Source organism: Oryza glaberrima, chromosome 9, assembly GCF_000147395.1.
Source record: "Oryza glaberrima chromosome 9, OglaRS2, whole genome shotgun sequence".
In the NCBI taxonomy this organism is placed as follows: Eukaryota; Viridiplantae; Streptophyta; class Magnoliopsida; order Poales; family Poaceae; genus Oryza; species Oryza glaberrima.
The window spans coordinates 10,388,680-10,407,919 of record NC_068334.1 but is presented as its reverse complement, the minus strand read 5'-3'; the positions used below and the strand labels follow the sequence as shown (position 1 = coordinate 10,407,919).

Here is a 19,240-nt window from a genome sequence, read left to right as displayed (position 1 = left end):
GGGCGGTGGCGGCGTCGGCGGCCAGGGCGCGGGTGGCCCCAACGGCCAGGGCGCAGGCGGCGGCATCGACGGCGGCAGCAGCCATCCGCGGGCGGCGGCGGTTCGCCTCGTCGTCTTCCAGCTCGCCTTCCTCGTCACCATCTAGCTCGCCGTCCTCCTCGCCGTCCTCGTCACCGTCCAGCTCGGCGTCCACCCAGCTGGGTATTGCGGGGCCCCGCTCACCCGCCGGGTCTCCTGCGGGGACGGGGGCGGGTGGCGTTTTCCACCCGACCACCTCTGCGGGGCCAGGGTCGGGGGGAGAAGTCGGGGAGCGGGGGCGGGGGCGTTCCAGCCCAACCCGCCCCCGCCCCGCCCCGTTGCCATCCCTAACGGCAATGCTGTATGTGTCCATGGTTATTTGACCTCAACTCCTCTGCGATCATCACCTGCAAGGGAAGGGGATTTTACTGTACATTTTTCCACTCTTCCCGACGTCTTTTAATTGCTCTCGTAACACTTCCTCTCAGAAAGTAGCAAATATTTCGCCACTCACCCCTCTGGAGTAGCAAAATGCTAATTATTCCCATGCATTGGATCAACTAATTCATAAACACGTGTCGTTTTTGGCCCATGACCATTTCTATCTTGGGATTATCTACGGATCATTTGACACATTTTTCATAGAAAATCTTTTAGATTTTCAAGCCATCCAAACTAGCCACATACGATTCAGATTACAATGTATATATCAGAATACGTCTAACAAATGACGTTAATCATACCTTGATTAATTAGGGTTAACAGCAACGGAAGCTATAATGAGCACTAAAAAGTTCAGATCAAACAACAAAATTTACACCTACATCCACTAAAAATTACATTATAATTGTGGTGTAACTGCAGTGCAACTGTGATCTAATTGTAATGTAACTGTAGTGTAAATATGTCGTTGGTTTTAAAATCCGCAACATATACTTGAGATTTTGAGGTCGACTCCCTCCTCACGCACTTGCTTGATTTTTTCTTGGGAGGTCCTTAGCACGACAGTCAACAAAAATCCAACAGTCAGAGAATTTGCAAGATCTCTAAAAAAAAAAAAAGAAAATCTTATGCCGGATGTGTAGCAATTTCGTTCTATCTTTTCATTTTGGAATAAGTTCACTTAAGGTCTCTTAATTTGTCAATGAATTCGATTTTCGTCAAACAACCAGAAAACCAGATGTAACGGGTCCCTCAACTATTAAAACCGGTGGTTTTAGCTAACGTGACGCCTACGTGGCTAGTTTGACTCGGTCTTTATCCCACGTGGTATTGATGTAGTGCTTATGTGCCAGTTTTATCTGAAAATAATAAAAACCATGAGCCACATGTCAGATACAATAAAAAAATTAAAAATGGTGGGGCCCACATGGACCCCACCATGTCATTCTCACTCACTCCTCTTTCTCCTCTCTCTCGGGAGTCTTCTTCCTCCTCCCTTTCCCCTATCTCCCCTCTCTTCATCTCTCTGCCCTATGAGGGGCGAACACACGCTGGGACATGGGGGTACAGTTGAACCCCAAATTTTTTGGTAAAAAAAAAATATATATAGTATGTATACAGATAGTTGGGCCAAAATACTTGTAGGAGCAATCTCAATTGGCGGCCCAATAGCCCACACAGGCAACCCTATCCCGTATAGTTGGCTTGAATATAGCGAGGAAAAGGATGTTGCATTCTGTTTTGTTTGCTACTTGTTCAAAGATAGAACTAATTATGTTGGTGGGGATAGTTATGTGAATGAGGGCTTTAGACAATGAAACCATTTGGATAGATTTGATAAGCATGTTGGTTCTGTTAGTAGTGCACATAATCTAGCTCAAGAGAAATATGATATGTCGATCATTAGACCTAATACAACAATTGGTGAGAATTTAAGGAAGAGAAGCAAACATGACAAGGTTGTTTATAAGGCCCGCTTAACTTACTCACTTAAGTGCTTGAGATTTCTTTTACGGCAAGGGTTGGCTTGTCGTGGGCATAATGAAAGTGAAGAATCACTCAATAGAGGAAATTTTCTTGAGCTTCTAAATTGGTTGGCTAGAAATTTCAAAGAGGTCAACGAGGTTGTTCTAAAGAATGCTCCAAAGAATTGTAAAATGACATCCCCTAAGATACAAAAATAACTTATTGGATGTTGTGCTAGAGAAACTACTAAACTTCTCATGGAAGATCTTGGGGATGAGTTTTTTTTAATTCTTGCTGATGAGTCTAGCGATGTGTATCAAAATGAGCAGTTGGCACTTTGCTTGTGTTATATTGACAAGAAAGGGAGGGTTGTTGAGCGCTTTCCTGGTGTTGTGCATGTTGAGAATACTACAGCCTTGATACTTAGAGATGCAACAATCATTTAGCTTGTCTAAAGTTCATGGTCAAGGATATGATGGGGCTAGTAACATGAAGGGTGAGGTTAATGGTCTAAAGAAGCTGATTATGAATGAATCTCCTTCTGCTTATTATGTTCATTGTTTTTCACATCAACTATAGTTAACTCTTGTGGCTGTTGCTAGGGAGAATGGTGATTGTGTTTGGTTTTTTGAGCAACTTGGATATTTGTTGATTACTATTGGGATTCTTGTAAGAAACATGAAATGCTTCGAGTTGCTCAAGCTCAAGAGATTGTAGAAGCTTTGGAATTTGGTGAAATTGAAAGTGGGCAGGGTCTGAATCAAGAGATGGGTTTAGGTAGGCCAGGAGATACACATTGGAGATCTCACTATAAAACAGTGCAACATATTCTTATTTTGTATCGCTCAATCCGGAAGGTCCTATTACAAGTTGGAAAAGATCGTTCACAAAGCGCGGAAACTATAAAAGTTCAAATTGCATTTTGATCATTTGTGTCATTTGAGTTTGTTTTCATGGCACACTTATTGAACACTATTCTTGGATACACAGATGACTTAAACATAGCTTTGCAAAGGAGGGAGCAAGATATTGTGAATGCGGTTGAGCTCATTATTTTGACAAAGATGCAATTGGAGATGTTGCAGCAAGACGATGGGTAGGAGAATTTTTAAAAAGAAGTCACCTCTTTTTGTATGAAGAACGAAGTCAAAGTTCCTCATATGGATGCTAGATACAAGCAGTGGCGGACCCAGCATAAAAATTTAGCTTTGGCGGATCATCACACCAGAACGAATATTTTAAAAATAAAGTAGCATTTTATTATACACAAACTATAATATGTTCGCACTTATTAGAATATATGCTATTAACGATGATTATAATCCTAAATTTCTGATGCAATTTTTACAACTGACGCCTTAAATTCGTCGAATAACAAACAATGATTATAATCTTAAATTTTTCATGCAGTTTTTACAACTGATGCCCTTAAATTCGTCGTATAACTTTTACGACAAAACTACATTTCCACGAGTGTTCCCCTGTTTTTTAGGTGTGTTTATTCATAACAAGTAGACATTCACTATTCTTTAGCATTTGATTTTTACCGATTAACATTTTGTTGTTAGCTAGACTATTCATTCATTTGTGCAGACACAGGGCAGTCCCACTATAGGTCTTTACCTCCAGTTAATTAGACGAATAAGCTTATACCAAATAAAACACAGCCAACTAATCACATAATTAGCATATGTAATCAAGGCTGACATGGCCATATGCTTAAATACCCTACCTACTTTGGGCATGGCATAGGTATGGCCGGCGCCATCCCTTGCCACAAGAGAAGATCCGCCACTGGATACAAGCCGGTTGTAAGATCACCAAGGTTCTTTGATAAAGTGCAGAATCTTCATCGCTTTAAAATTGAAATGTTTTTGAGTGTTATTGATAGACAACTTAGAGAACTAAATGACAGATTTGATGAGGTAGACACAGATTTACTTGTTTGCATGGCTTCATTCAATCGCACTAATTCATTTGGTTCTTTTGACAAGGAAATGTTGGTTAAACTTGCACAATTCTATCCCAATGACTTTTCAGCCAATGACATCATGCACCTACCTATTCAGCTTGATTGCTTTATTATTGATATGCATAGAGATGAAAGGCTTAGAGAAGTGAACACCATTGCTGAACTTTCGGTCCAGCTTGTTGATACAAATAAGCATATCAATTACACACTTGTCTACGAGCTACTGAAATTGGTGCTAGTCATTCCTGTAGCAACTACAAGTGTTGAAAGAGTATTCTCCACAATGAATTATGTCAAGAACAAGCTAAGAAATAGAATGGGAAATGAATACTTGAATGATTGCTTGGTAACATTTCTTAAACGAGATATCTTTCAACAAGTTCCTGATGAAGACATAATATGTCATTTCCAATCAATAAAGGCTTGTAGAGTCAAGCAGTAACAACTTGTGTTGATTTTTCAGAACATGGACAACAAGTAGGTATTTTGAACTTGGAAATATTGGCTCTATACTTGAATTATTTTTTTTGCAACTGTGAATAACTACATTTATGTTTTCTTTATATAGCACACTATCTTATAAGTATAATATATGCTGCTGATGGGTATCATTTAACGGTATTTTCTTCCTCTATATTGGATCAAATCTTTATGGGTGGTTCATCCATACAATCGCACTGGTCAGTTGTGTCTTATGTACTATTTTTGTTCATTATTCACTACAAAACATTCACTGCAAGTTATGTATGGGATTGAGATATACTTTGCCTTAATATATGCACGCTTGCGCTTGGATTGAGTGTTCATTAGTGGTTTGAGTTTATTTTTAACGTTGAACTAGTTTCCTTAGCACTATGTACATAATCCGTAGTCTGTAACTTCATACCCCCATCGTTGAGATCCTGCGTCCGCCACTGTACCCTATTCGTCTATCTTCTCCTCTTTCCCCTCTAGGCGCGACGGCTGACGAGCGGCAGGGAGAAGGGGTGACGGTGACGCTGGAGGACACGGCGGTGCTCGGCTTGGCAACAGAAGTGGCAGAAGCATCCTTTTGTCCGTGAGGTGCTTTTCCCGTGTCAGAAGCATCCTTTTTAGTTTGACATGTGGGCCTTCTTTTGTTTTGGGCTTTTACTAAATGTGAGAAGCACAAATCCAAATTTCTCTTTTATCCTTTTTTAAGTAGCCAAAAGGAGCACATGTACAGGTTTCATTTTTTTTTCAATTGTGTTTCAAATTTATACATACGCACAAAGGTATAAACTTTAGGCAAATTTTGCTACAGGATATCCAAAATTTGTGCAATTTGCTAATAGACAACGAAAGCACGTGTTGCAACTGAAAGACACTCTAAAAACTAGTAATTTGCTGGAGGACACTTTCAGCTTAATTGGAAAGAGAATTTCTTAAGAACGACAAGAAGGCCCCTAAGACCACGTGCTTCAATCATGACGTTAGAGTAAAAAAAACAGAAATTATGCAACTCTAAATTTGCCATAACCCTAAGTACATCATTAGCATATATTATATTCCATCGTCGCTCCAATCTTAGCTCAAAAGCTTTTGACCCTAGGAGCATTCTTGTCTTCTTGAAGAATTTCTCTCTCCAATTGAGCCGAAAGTATCCTCTAGTAAATTACCAATTTTTTAGAGTGTCTTTCCACTGTGACACATTTTTATGATGCCTACCAGCAAATTACAAAAAATTCGAGTGTTCTGTAGCAAATTTTGCCTAAACTTTATAACCAACACTGTATACACTTCAACTTTATAAGTCGAAAGTTTATATGCCCGATTCATATTCGATCCATATTCAAATATTTTTATACAAAATATTTATATATATAAATTTTACGTGCATAAAGTTTGAAACATATATATTTTTAATATAAAGTTTGTACATAGGCAAATTTATATGTAAAAGTATTTCTGAGTACATTAGATTTCTTTTCCCTTGGTTAGTATTTTTTTTTCTGTTTTTAAACTTAGTTTTTTGTTGGTTTGAAATTCAAGGCGATCGCTTGCGGGTAGTAGCGCGAGCCCACCCACGTAATAGCCCCAACCATTGGTGTTTGCTATTTCTCAATCATTTGATTTTTTTGAAGAAAAAAAATCTGAGTAGTAACTTTTTTTATGTGTACCGGATCATTTCAACAATCGTACAAGCATATTAACCTCAATCCCTCATCATTGTTTGATACCAATTTACTGTGGCGCTTCCCTTGTCCACTATTTCTTCTGTTTTATATTATAAGATGCTTTGATTTTTTTTCTAGTCAAACTTCTTTTAAATTTGACCAACTTTGTGGAAATAACATAATAACATTTTTAACACAAAACTAACATACCATGAAACTATATTCAATGTTAGATTTATTGAAACTAGTTTAGTGATGTAGATATTTCTAGTTTAGTGTTGAAACTAACATTTTTCTTATAAACTACTTTGAGCCGGGTATACGATCCATGAACTAAATATTTGGCACCATAAAAGGTTTTTAACTGGCAAAAAGCACAACATTGTTTGGACAATTATAATATAATTCACTACATAAAATATTTTAGAGAGATGTAACATTCAAAATATATTGATGGCAACACCATCAACCACTGGACGAAACATCGAGTCATTATGGGTGAAACATAAAAAAAATCATATGAAAGACACAATATATTTATAAAAACTTGATATTGTTGAAACATTTATATATCATGTATGAGCATCAGACTGTAATTATTGAAACATTATAAAATATTTGCTAAAACATTCAAAGAACACCACCACGTACAACATTTACAAATTAAGTAGTCAAACATCACTAAAATACTAACTGAAATATCCAAATAAAACTACATGCAACATTTAAAAGGAATCTATTAATAAAAGCTAAATATTTTTTTGTCAAAATATAATATTGTCATTTTAATGTAAATATTTTATTGCAATAAATTTAATGGTTTAATCGGTTCGTAGATTGAAGAAATAATTTACGAGAAAAAATAGTTTGAAGTTGGCTAAAATGACTTGAACCAACCTAACCAACCCTAGTTCATTCATCTAGTAATTGCACGTAGACTTGTTTTCTAATTGCATATAGCTTGCACGTAAAGCTCTCTGGTACACTTATGTGTGCTAATGGAGGCTGGGAGTGGCGCCCGATTTCGAGCAATTTGCAAATCATAATTTGAACTCCATGAGTTGATTTCGAGCAAGTTTAGATTGATTCAGTTAAAAACTGATCAACTTTTTTAAAAAAAAATTGATCCCTTAAAAAAAACGAACCAAGTGGTTTTGTGAAAAATAAAAAAAAAGGTGGCAGAATATGGAATAATAAAGAAAAAAGTGTAAAATTAGGGAAAACTACGGCAACTCTATTTTCAATACAGTTGGCAATAATGTAACAAATCTATACAATTGGAAATACTATAAAAACAATCGAAGTGTTCAAGCTCAAGTTGCCATGCCATCAACTAGACAATTTTGTAAATTTATAATGTCGATAAATAAAATAATGAATAGATAATACTATAATATCCATAACATCAATAACTTAATATCTAATGACATCAAAATATAATGGAATATTATTATTTTACTTCTTTGATCATTATGTTATTTTTAAGTTCCAAAATTCGCATAACTGAATTAAGCAAATTTTAATGCCACATAGTATTAACATGATCATATTATTGAGAGGATTAGTTTGAATTTTTCATAACTTTATTTTAAAATTAATGTTTTTAATTCTATCAAATATCAAGGTCACTTACCTAATCAAGCCTGCTCTAATCGGTTGAAACCCGGTTGAATTTTCATCTTACTTGAAATTAATTAACCAAGCTATGTGTGTGCCCGAAATAGCAATGCCAGCATGAAAAAATTGTACTCCGTCCATCAAGAATATAAGAAGGGCCTATTTGGCACAGCTCCAGCTCCAGCCCTCCTGGAGCTAGAGCTCAGCCAAACTGTTTCAGCTCCACCAAAACTGGGAGTGGAGCTGGGTGGAGCTCTCTCACAAGATGAACTAGAGTTGTAGAGCTGGGTATAGGCAGCTCCACAACTCTACTCCAGACCCAACTCCTGGAGCTAAATTTGGGAGTTGGAGCTGTACCAAATAGGCCTGAAGTTTTAGGATTGGACACGGTTATTAAGAAAGTAGGTAGAAGTGAGTGTTGGAGGGTTTTGATTGGATGAGTAGTGGAGGTAGGTAGGAAAAGTGAATAGTGGAGGGTTGTGATTAGTTGGGAAAAGAATGTTGGTGGAGAAATTATTATATTTTGGGACAAATCCTATAGCATAAAAGTTTTTATATTTTAGGACGGGAGAGTAAAAGATCAGTGCACTGAACGTTGCGATTCATAACCATTATAGTATTTAACCTGCCAGATCGATCGGACAGATCGGTACTGCACATTCAAAAAGTCAAGTTGAAAGTTGAAATGATTTCGTAACATGTGAGCAAGCTATTATAAATTATGTACAGAGAACGATTGCATGTTGGGACAAATTAGTGTGCTTTTCACTAGTGCATTATGGAGTAGACTTTCAGAAATACCTATTTGTTTCCCCGTGTTGCCGATTTGGAGCTGGATTTGATACTTTTCGAATCGTTTCTTTTTGACAGCCGCGCACATGTGCTATTCTTGGATGAGTGCAGTCTACACATTCGTTTTATTTAACCATTTTTTTGCGCTGCCAATGCTAAGACCAGCACATCGAAATTCGAAACCTTCGTTTGACCTAAGTACGGTGTTGAGTTGGGATACATTTTTGAAGCAATGCACTTGTGTTTGTTCCTTATTATTCTGATAAAGCAAATTGATACCAATGTCAACTCCATCAGGAGTCCTTCCAAGGCTGGTCGTGTACTTAGTACTCTATAAATATACGCGAGTCTCTCAACATATGTACTGGTGGTCGATGCAATGCAGTTCTTGGCTTTCTTCGCCGTACTCGTCTTAGCAACGGCGGTCGTTCCTGCCGTCGGCCAGCAAGGTTTCTTTTATTTTTACAAGCTTATATATATTTTCGGAGCGTTTGCAGCGGAATTTTTATTTTAAAAAGTAATATTATCATGCATTAATCCTTTTAATTTACACCAGTATATACCATCTCCTATTTCTTTTCTACATATAGTTTTTAACTGTTTGGTGGGCCTTTGCCCCCCGAACTGTTTTTTTTCTTGACAAAAAGAAGGAAGGAGTTGGTGGTGCCGAGTGGTGACAAAATTCACCACTCACCCGTATCACTAGCTTCTTTTAAAATATCGGTTGGTTTTCTGAATAAACCGAAAGAACCGATAAAAAGAATCAAGTAGTTAGTTAAAAATCATCACTTGGTTTCTTGTTGATCTTCATTCTCAACCCCTATCTATTTACATGGATAATCAATAAAATAGCGAACAACACTTATTACCCCAAGCAATTGCAAAGCATATCCTTACCCAGTGGCGAAGACAGAGATATTTTTGAGCCCGAACATATTTCAATATACTAGTAGGAGTATTTGCTATAAAAATTCATTATCAATTTACACATCAATATTATAATTTAATGAAGTTTTCACCGGCGAGCCCGAGTGCTGCCCGGGCTAACCGGGCGGTGGCTCCGCCATTATAGAGCCACTGCCCTTACAAGTATTATCTTAAAAAAGATATACTCCATTCATTCTAAAATATAAATATTTTTACACATTGACACGATCTACGAGATGCTACTTTGAGCAATAATATCTATAAAAATAAGATATTTTAAATAAAAAGGTTGCATATTATGATAGTTTGTTCAATGATAAATTTAGTAACATTAATTTTACATGATTGCTATTTTCTTATTCTATTTCTATTTATAGCCCAAGTTAAAAATATTTAACCTGTCACTAATTCTAAAAATTAATGCTTATATTTGGGATGTAGGGGTATCATTTACTCCCTCCGTCCCAAAATATAACAACTTCTAGCATCTAGGATTTATCCCAAAATATAACAACTTCTGCACCAATATTCTCTTTTCAACCAATCATAATCCTCTATCATTCAAATTTCTCGCATACCTCCATTTCCCATCCAATCACAACCCTCCCCTATTCAATTCTATCTATCTTTTTTTTTAATAACCGTGTCCAACTTTAAAAATGCTTATATTCTGGTACGGAGGGAGTAGTTTCTTATTTCCTTAACTTGCGGCGTGTAACCTACCTTGCAGGTTACCTGAGCATCGACTGCGGCCTGGAGGCCAACAGCAGCTACCAGGACGACAACAGGATCTTGTACGTGCCCGACGGTCCGTACGTCGACGGCGGGGAGAACCACAAGGTGGCGGCGGAGTACGCGCCCAGCTTCCAGCGCCCAGACCAGACGCTCAGGAGCTTCCCCTCCGGCGTACGGAACTGCTACACGCTCCCCACCGCCGCCGGGTCCAAGTACCTGGTCCGGCTGGTGTTTGTCTACGGCAACTACGACGGCAAGAACATCTCCTCCTCCTCGTCGTCGGCGGCGGCGTCAGCGCTCAGGTTCGACCTGTACCTCGGGCTGAGCCGCTGGACCACCGTGCAGGGCGGCACCGGCAGCGGCGGCGAGGTGCACGAGGCGGTGTTCGTGGCGTGGGCGAGCTGGGCGCCCGTGTGCCTCGTCAACACCGGCAGCGGCACGCCGTTCGTGTCCACGGTGGAGCTGAGGCCGCTCGTGGATTCGCTCTACCCGGCGGTCATGGCCAACCAGTCCTTGGCCATGCTTCGACGGCGTAATATGGCGGCAAACAATTTCATATGGTATGTTCGGAGTTAACGACAACTTTCTATCTTTTTTTTAACGATTGTTAATTAGCCGGTTTTCTCAGAATATGTAGGATTAACTTTAGTAGCACTACTAGAAAAAACATTTTCGCAGACGTGGGATTTTTTCCAGGCAGATATGGTCCTCAGAGCCAAATGGTCGCCTGCGACATTGTAAACCAGGGTGGAGCTAGCCATCCGCATGAATATATTTTTCCAAGCGGACCACTTAAGAGGTCCACCTTAAGTGGTCCGCCTGCGAAAATACCTTTATTCTTAAGATGTCCGCTTGGAAAAATATGATTTTCTTAGGCGGCACCTTACGTGGTCCTCCTGCAAAAAATCATGCCTACGGAAAAAATATGTAAGTCCCATCCTTATCTTCTTCTACACCATCCTTACTCTCTCCACCAATCATTTCCCTCCTCCCCCCCTTTCTCTCTCTCTCTTCCTTCCCGGTAGACACGGGTCGCGTGACGGCCTGCCTCTCCTGGTGATGGCGGCAGCTCAACGACGAGGAGGGGAGGCATCGCCCGTGACGAGGAGGGGAGGGAAGGTGGCGGCTCAGCTCCTCCCTCTCCTGGCGACGGCGGCGACTCAACGACGAGGAGATCGCGACGACGATGACGACGCCTTCTGGATCCGCCACCGGCCGGTCTCGGGAAGGGGAGGTAGCGGCGACACGAGGAGATGAGGGGAGGGGAGGGGATCGGATGTGGCGGCTCGGCTCCTTCCTCTACCAGTCTGGCAATGGCGGCGATGAGGAGGGCTAGCAGCGGCTTGGTGACGAGGAGGGGAGGCGGCAACGGTGCTCCAACCCTCTCCCTCCCTTCCTCCCAGATCCGTCCACCGCCACCGCCGGCGGTGGCGGGTAGGGGTGGTGGCGACGAATTTTTTTTTTCTTCGCGAAATTATTTTCGTAGGCTGGTGGATCTACCGCCTATGAAGATGGAGATGCCGTCTGTGAAAATCATCTATTTTCGTATGCCTTTGTTTATATGCGGCCCTTTCCCGCCTGAGAAAACTATTTTTGGCCATCTGGAAAAATGATTTTTCTAGTACTGTAGCTTCCGTGGACTGTGGTGCAGGAAATACAAACTTAACTGAAATTGGCACTTAGATATATCTAGTAGAAGAAATACACAGGTAAAAAGTACTCCGTAAGACTCTGATAAAGAATAATGTACATTGAAAGAGTGCAGTGTACGACTGTACGTATGTCCATGCTAATTCAATTCCTTATAGAAAATAATAAAGTCTATAAAGATAAAATATTTTAGTACCTACACATACGAATTCAACTACATATATGCAGAGAAAACAAAGCATTTAATTTGTTGTCTTTAGAGGCTGAATCTTGAGCATTTGCTACAACAAAATAATTACCAAGATATATTGAGGAGGATGTTCGATCTCTAAATTAAACACTATGGATAAAACGTTGTGTATATATGATTTGTTTTAATTTCTTAAATATAGGTATCCTGATGACCCATATGACCGGTACTGGTGGCCAATGAATGCTGACCCCGCATGGGCCAACCTTTCAACCATGTCAACCATTAAGACTGGAACCACATTTGCGGTGCCCTCGAGTGTTCTCCAAACGGCCGTCACACCATCCGGAAACAGCACGGTGCTTAACGTCATAAGCTGGCAAGACACAACGGCCAAAGAGTATGTGGTGTACCTGCATTTTGCCGACTTCCAGAGCAGCAAACTCCGGGAGTTTGATGCTTACCCTGATGCCAACCAGGTAGTGTACAATTACACCCCACATTACTTGTTATCCAGTAGCGTGTACACACCCTTGTTCAGGGCCATTGCTGGTGAGTATAATATTACTCTTGCTGCCACTGCCAACTCTGCGTTGCCCCCTATGCTCAATGCTTTCGAGATTTACTTCCTCATCACCTACGACGGCACGACAACGTTCTCCAAAGATTGTAAGCTCACTCAATTACGCTCTCTCGCACTAAATGTATACCAACATTGCTCCAAAATATGGGTTAAACGCATGTATGCTATAGAAGGGTTTCACCTATTGACATATCTGTCAATATGCTATTGATTTTTTAAAATTACTATAATGCCGTTAGTTTGGTGATGAAGATGTCACTATTTTTCAATCAGCCATTTCTTTTGTTAAAATTACTATAATGCCATTAGTTTCGTAACGAAGACTAAAAATGCCATTCTGCCGAAGTGTCACTGTTAGATCAACAATTAACACAGGTTGAGGGCCCTTTGGATTTTTGAAGGATTTGTGGAGGATTGAATTCCTTAGAAAATTTTTCCTATGAGGCCATTTGGATCAAAGGAACTGGTATCTCAGAATTCCTATGGATTGATTTCCTATGCCCCCATCCTGTAGGAAAATAAACATAAGCTCATACCTCATGCTTTATTTTTTTACCTTTGAGAAGCCCAATGCACTTTCTTCCTTTCTCCCTCTAGTTTCTCTCTAGCACAAACAATTTTCTTTAGAATTCCCATGTTTTGATTTCTCGCGAACCATCCAAACACACCAATTCTAGTATGCTTTGGAACCCTGTAGGATTGTGTTGAACATGACATCCTCTTCATGCATTTTCATGTTTGCATGTTTTCAGAGTCCTGCCTTCCAAAGGAGCCATGACTGTTTATGAAAAGCACCTATAAGAAAAAGGAAAACATACATGGCAGTTTGCACTACTATATTAATATTTTTCACTGGCTAGAAGCTTTCCTTTCCATAGGCGGCTCAAATTTCAAGCCGCCATGGCTGAGGCTTCTTTATGGTCATGGACGACATGTGAAAACCTATATCTGCATACAGTTTTTTTAAAAAAATGCCTGTGGAGACAAGAAAACTGCATATGAAAATCATTATTTTTGGAGATGATCCTGAAGAAAACTTTCTATGAGAATAGGATGATTTTTAAAGGTGATTTGCTTAAGAAACCGCTTGTAAATAATCAATTAGTGCAGACAGATCTTTAGGAAGTCTGCCTACGGAAATATTTTTCCTCATAATATTTTCTGTGTAAATACTCAAACTATCAAAATTGAAAGATTTCATTTTAAGTCCAATTGAGGTGAACCAAAGCTTACAATATTTCCTTTAATATGGTCAGATCAATATTTTTAGAATTGTTTAAATGTGGTGGTATATATGCATATTAAGATTAGTGAATGATCATATTAAAGAAAATATTCCAAGGAAATATTGATCTCATAATATGAAAAAAAAAAGCATTGTAAGGGTCCAAGAGAACTTTGATTTACGTCAATCGAATTTAAAATGAATTTAGTTTGGACAGTTTTAAAGGATAACAGAAAGGTTTCCACAAGCTTACTTTACAGAGAATCGCCTGAATTAATCAGCAGACATTTTAGAGAATCGTCTGTACAAATCAATTAGTGCATACGGTCTGGATGAATTTCCAACATAGTAGTGAAGGTGATGAATAATAATGCCTACATCGCCAGCAGCCAAATGGCATCACCGGGTGGAAGCAGGGGCACCACTGCTTGAGCAGCAGAACCCCTCACCTGACTTGGTTAGTTTTTTTTTTTTAGATTGACTTGGTTAGTTATTCTCCTGCACACTATGTGAGGATTCTCTATCATAACGTTACTATCATTATAGTCACTGATATATGGGTCCCACTCTTCTATTACCCCACATGCCAATTACTATAATAATAGTATTATTATGGTAGAGGATATGAACCCGTGAACACTACTTGCGCAGGACTTGCCTCCTGCAACTTCTCACCTTCTCCTAGCCGCTGCCTGGCTTGTGCGCATTCGAGTATTCGATCAAATTAACGGTAAGGTTGGCTCTTTGGTCAGTGCCTTAGGCCGAGTTTAGTTCCAAACTTTTTCTTCAAACTTCCAACTTTTCCATCACATCAAAACTTTCCTACACACACAAACTTCCAATTTTTCCATCACATCGTTCTAATTTCAACCAAGCTTCCAATTTTGACATGAACTAAACACACCCTTAGTGGATCCCACTTCCCACATGTTGGTGTCCATTGGGCTTAAAAAGATCAAGGGAGGGAGTGGACAATTTCCCACTGTTGTCTGCTTCGATCGAACTGAGAATTCTTTCTTGAATCAGCATTTTTGTCTCAACAAAAGTATAAGACACTAGGGCAGTTCTAACAGTTAATGGAGGTATGGATTATTCATGCCATGTTTTCGAAAGTACGATTTCTCAAAAAAAAAAAAAGAAGAAGAAACTTTCTACATCAACTACAAGAAAATTTTCTTTAGCTATATTTTCACCTTATAATATTTGATTCATCCATATGATCAATTTTTTCCTCTGCCCATAATCTATAGTCACCCAGTTAGAATGCACCCTGAGAGTATGGTGCCTTTTAATCATTTAATCAACTCTGTACCTTCCTTTTCCTATGCTAGTTGATGCAATCATGGCTATTAAACTCAAGTATGGGGTAAAGAAGAACTGGATGGGTGATCCATGTTTTCCACCTGAATTTGCTTGGGACGGCATAAAATGCAGGAACACCAGTGGTAACATTATGAGGATAATATCGCTGTGAGTATTATTCCGAAGGTCCTAGATGCATTACAATTGTGTATAGTTGGCACCTTTTGCCTTATGTTGGATTACTTTTTTTTTTGCAGTGATCTCTCCAACAGCAACCTTTTTGGGGTGATATCTAATAACTTCACATTGCTTACTGCACTCGAGAATTTGTAAGTAGCGACATTTTCATCAAATCCATCCGCATTCGTTTAGCTATATATGGAATTCCATTTGACATTAATGGGGACTAGAGAATTTGAAAAGATATTTCTTGTTGTTACTGAGCAAGGACTTTGTCAAATGTCTAAATTTCATGTCACTTTTCACAGAAATTTATCAGGCAACCAACTGAATGGGCCCATTCCAGACTCTCTCTGTAAAAACAATGCGGGACAATTCGTTTTCAGGTTTGGGTACTCTTGTTAACTTTTGCTAATTAATATTTTGATCTAGGTATGTTGCTAAAACAAACCCTGAACTGTTGGTTTTATATAATTATTACAGTTATGGATCTGATGGAAATATGTGCAACAAAACAATAGGTTCGTCTCCATCAAGAAACAGAACGGCTATCTTAGCTATTTCAGTAGTGGTGCCTGTGCTGGTAGTGGCTCTACTTGTTCTTGCATATATGATCTGGAGAGTGAAGAGAAAACCCAATAGTGCGTATGCTCCTCTCCTCTTATAAGCTCTACTGAAATATCTTGGTTATTAAGTTATTTCTGTTATATAACTGGCTTTTTGCACAACCAGTTCCTACGTATGTTCCTCCTCAAGTACCAGATATCAAGACTTCGCCAGAAAGGAAAACAAATCCTTTTGATCCTCTGCAAATAACTGAAAGTCGGCAATTCACATACGAGGAGCTAAAGAAGTTTACTAATAACTTCCAACAGTTCATTGGACGAGGAGGCTTTGGGAATGTCTATTACGGCTGTTTAGAAAACAAAACCGAGGTTGCTGTCAAAATGCTCTCTGAATTCTCGGGGAATGGCCTTGATCAGTTTTTAGCCGAGGTATCAAATTTTAGTTACTGAAAAATTAAATATACTTGTAAATAAATAACTCTATTTGATTAATAAAAATTAACAATAGTAGATTCCACACAACTTGGAAAAAAACGTTAAGAATATATTTCCAAATTTTAGATGGCACACATGTAAATGTAAACTTAGTGACTTTCATTCAAACTAAGACTACATTCAAATAGAGAGATTATTAGATTGACCGTATATTTTGTATCTCATGACATAGGTTCAGAGCTTGACAAAGGTGCATCACAAAAATCTAGTTTCTTTGGTTGGTTATTGCTGGGAAAAGGATCACTTAGCACTGGCTTATGAGTACATGGCTAGAGGCAATCTTTGTGATCATCTAAGAGGTTTGTCTGTTACAAACTTATGTGTTGCTTGAGAATAAAGTGTCACCATCCTCCGTCTGTTTTTAAAATTGCATATATGAAATAATTGTGCAGTGTTTGTATCTCTATCTGGGTAAGCAATGAAGAATATCAAACTCTAGTCAAGTTCTCCGCAACCTAGATTCTCCCCTCATCCCAACAAAGCCAACACTGTCCGACTATCTTCTCGGCAGTGTTTACCCAATGGCTCTATATTTACAAGAACTCATTGCATTTTGACAATTTGATGGTTCAATTTTGATTAGTTTGTGCAGTTTGCATAAATTTGCTCATTCCACACTTGAACTGAAATACTTGGTAAAGGTCTATTTTTACAGTCAATGTTCTTATATGAAGGTAAATTTGGTGTTGGTGATACCTTTACTGGGTAACCCGTGTGCGAGTTGTGCTTGATGCTGCACAAGGTATGCTTAAAACAAAACACAAAGATAATTATTTCTCTTAAGGAATATTATAGCTCATGCCACTCTTTTTTTTATTTGTTTTCTTTTTGAGCTAGTGCCACTCTTTTTCTCATTATAGAGTTTTGTGATTTGGTATACTATAAATATAGGTCTGGAGTATCTGCACAAAGGTTGCAACTTACCAATAATTCACGGGGATGTGAAGACCAATAATGTACTCTTGGGTGAAAATCTAAAAGCTAAAATCGCAGACTTTGGGCTTTCTAAAACTTATATTAGCGAGACACAGACTCACATATCAACCAGTAATGCCGCTGGAACAATGGGTTACATTGACCCCGAGTATGCTTTTCTGTCCATCCCATTAACATTTTACTTATTTAATTTGCATCAATTTGAATGAGTAAATCATAAACAACTTGATTTAATTTTATAAGTTTAGCATGTTTGAAAGAAAACTCATAAATTGATTGTCATGTTTTCAAACACATTTTTATCTTAATCTCTTCAAGCTATCCTTAGTTTTATTAATACACTACATGCATTTTTAGGTACTATCATACTGGAAGGCTGACAGAGAGCAGTGATGTTTATAGCTTCGGTGTTGTTCTACTAGAGGTAGCCACCGGTGAACCTCCAATACTACCTGGCAGTGGCCACATCATTCAGCGTGTGAAACAGAAAGTTGCCTCTGGTAATATCAGCTTGGTTGCCGATGCACGACTCAAAGATTTGTACGGCATTAGCTCCATGTGGAAGGTGGTTGATACTGCAATGCTCTGCATATCAGAGGTTGCTACTCAAAGGCCAACAATGTCCACCGTGGTTCTACAGCTGAAGGAAAGCTTGGCACTGGAGGAAGCCCGTGACAGCAGGGACATCACGACAAGCTCAGTTAGTGATGCCATGGATGTGTTGTTAAAATTTGGTCCATCGGCAAGATGAGTAAAGAAACGGTACAAGTGCATTTTTTTTTAGATAATGGTACAACTGCAAGTATACAACCATTCAGCGTGTTTTGGTAAAGTGTTTGTCATATTAAGACATGGTATTTAAATGTTCAAGTGTCATTTGCTATGTACAATTTTTTTTTTCGTATTTTTATAAACAACAATATGTATATGAGCTTGCATCCTCTTGTGGAATAACAATGCTTACTTAATTTGTAGCGTATATTAGAATGTTTGTATCGTTTTCCATTGTTTTTTATCTTATTTTTACATGACAGCGTTCAATTGTTCTTCTTCTTGGCCATAAAGGAATTGTTTATCATTTTGCAAAATTAATAACTTAGCCAACAAAAATTGCATGCTCAATCATGATTAACATGATGTCAATAGCCACCCCACATCAAGCCAGACTTTGTCATGTGATACTTGTTTCAATGCCCGTTGATGCCCTTTGGGGGAAGTAAGCCTAGAGGAGGGAGGCCACTGAAGGCTGAGGCCATAGATTGCTTGCATCATGCCATCAATTTGACAGTTGGTTCAACGCTTTAGAAGGAAGCCCCAGAGAAAGGATCACTGAATGCCAAGGCCAAAGACAGACACCCAAGAAATGAAGATGAAATAATGACCAGGGAGCTGGTCAAAACTAAAATAGAAATAATGGCAGTCACACTAGCACAACAAAGTCGGTACTTGACTTGTATTATTATAGCTTACACTACTGAAGAATTGATCTTTTATCGTGGTACCAAAAACATAAATATCTCATAAAATCTCAGTTAGATTAAGAGTCGGTATTAAAGATATTTTTAATACCGGTTCTAAAAGTCTAAGTCCCAAAAACATCTTTAATTCCGGTTAGTGTTACCAACAGATACTAAAACACCAACCAAGACTAAATGATGAAGGATCTTTAGCTTCGGTTAGTAATACTAATCCGGACTAAAAATCTAGTTTTAAGTACTAGGTAAACACCAACCAGAACTAAAGATATTTTTAGTCCTGGTTAGTAACCGGTTGGTATTGCCAACCAATACTAAAGATGCCTCCAGGGTTAGTTCAGAAAGAAATCATCTCTATCCAAGTCATATGTGTACAGTTGGTGGGATGGTTATGCGCGTGAGGGTTGAGGTGAGAGGTCTTGAATTCGAATCCCTATCCCCCACCGGTTATTTAACTGGTACTGAAGATAGAATTTTTTTTGTCTCGATCGTTGGTCACGGTTGCTACAACCGGTACTAGGGCGGTACTAAAGA

At 38.9% G+C, this 19,240-nt stretch overlaps 1 pseudogene; it reads left to right on the top strand.

Moving 5' to 3' along the window:
- The first annotated feature begins 3,680 nt into the window (after positions 1-3,680).
- Positions 3,681-18,088, top strand: LOC127783720 (probable LRR receptor-like serine/threonine-protein kinase At1g51810; annotated as a pseudogene).
- Positions 18,089-19,240: the final 1,152 nt, after the last annotated feature.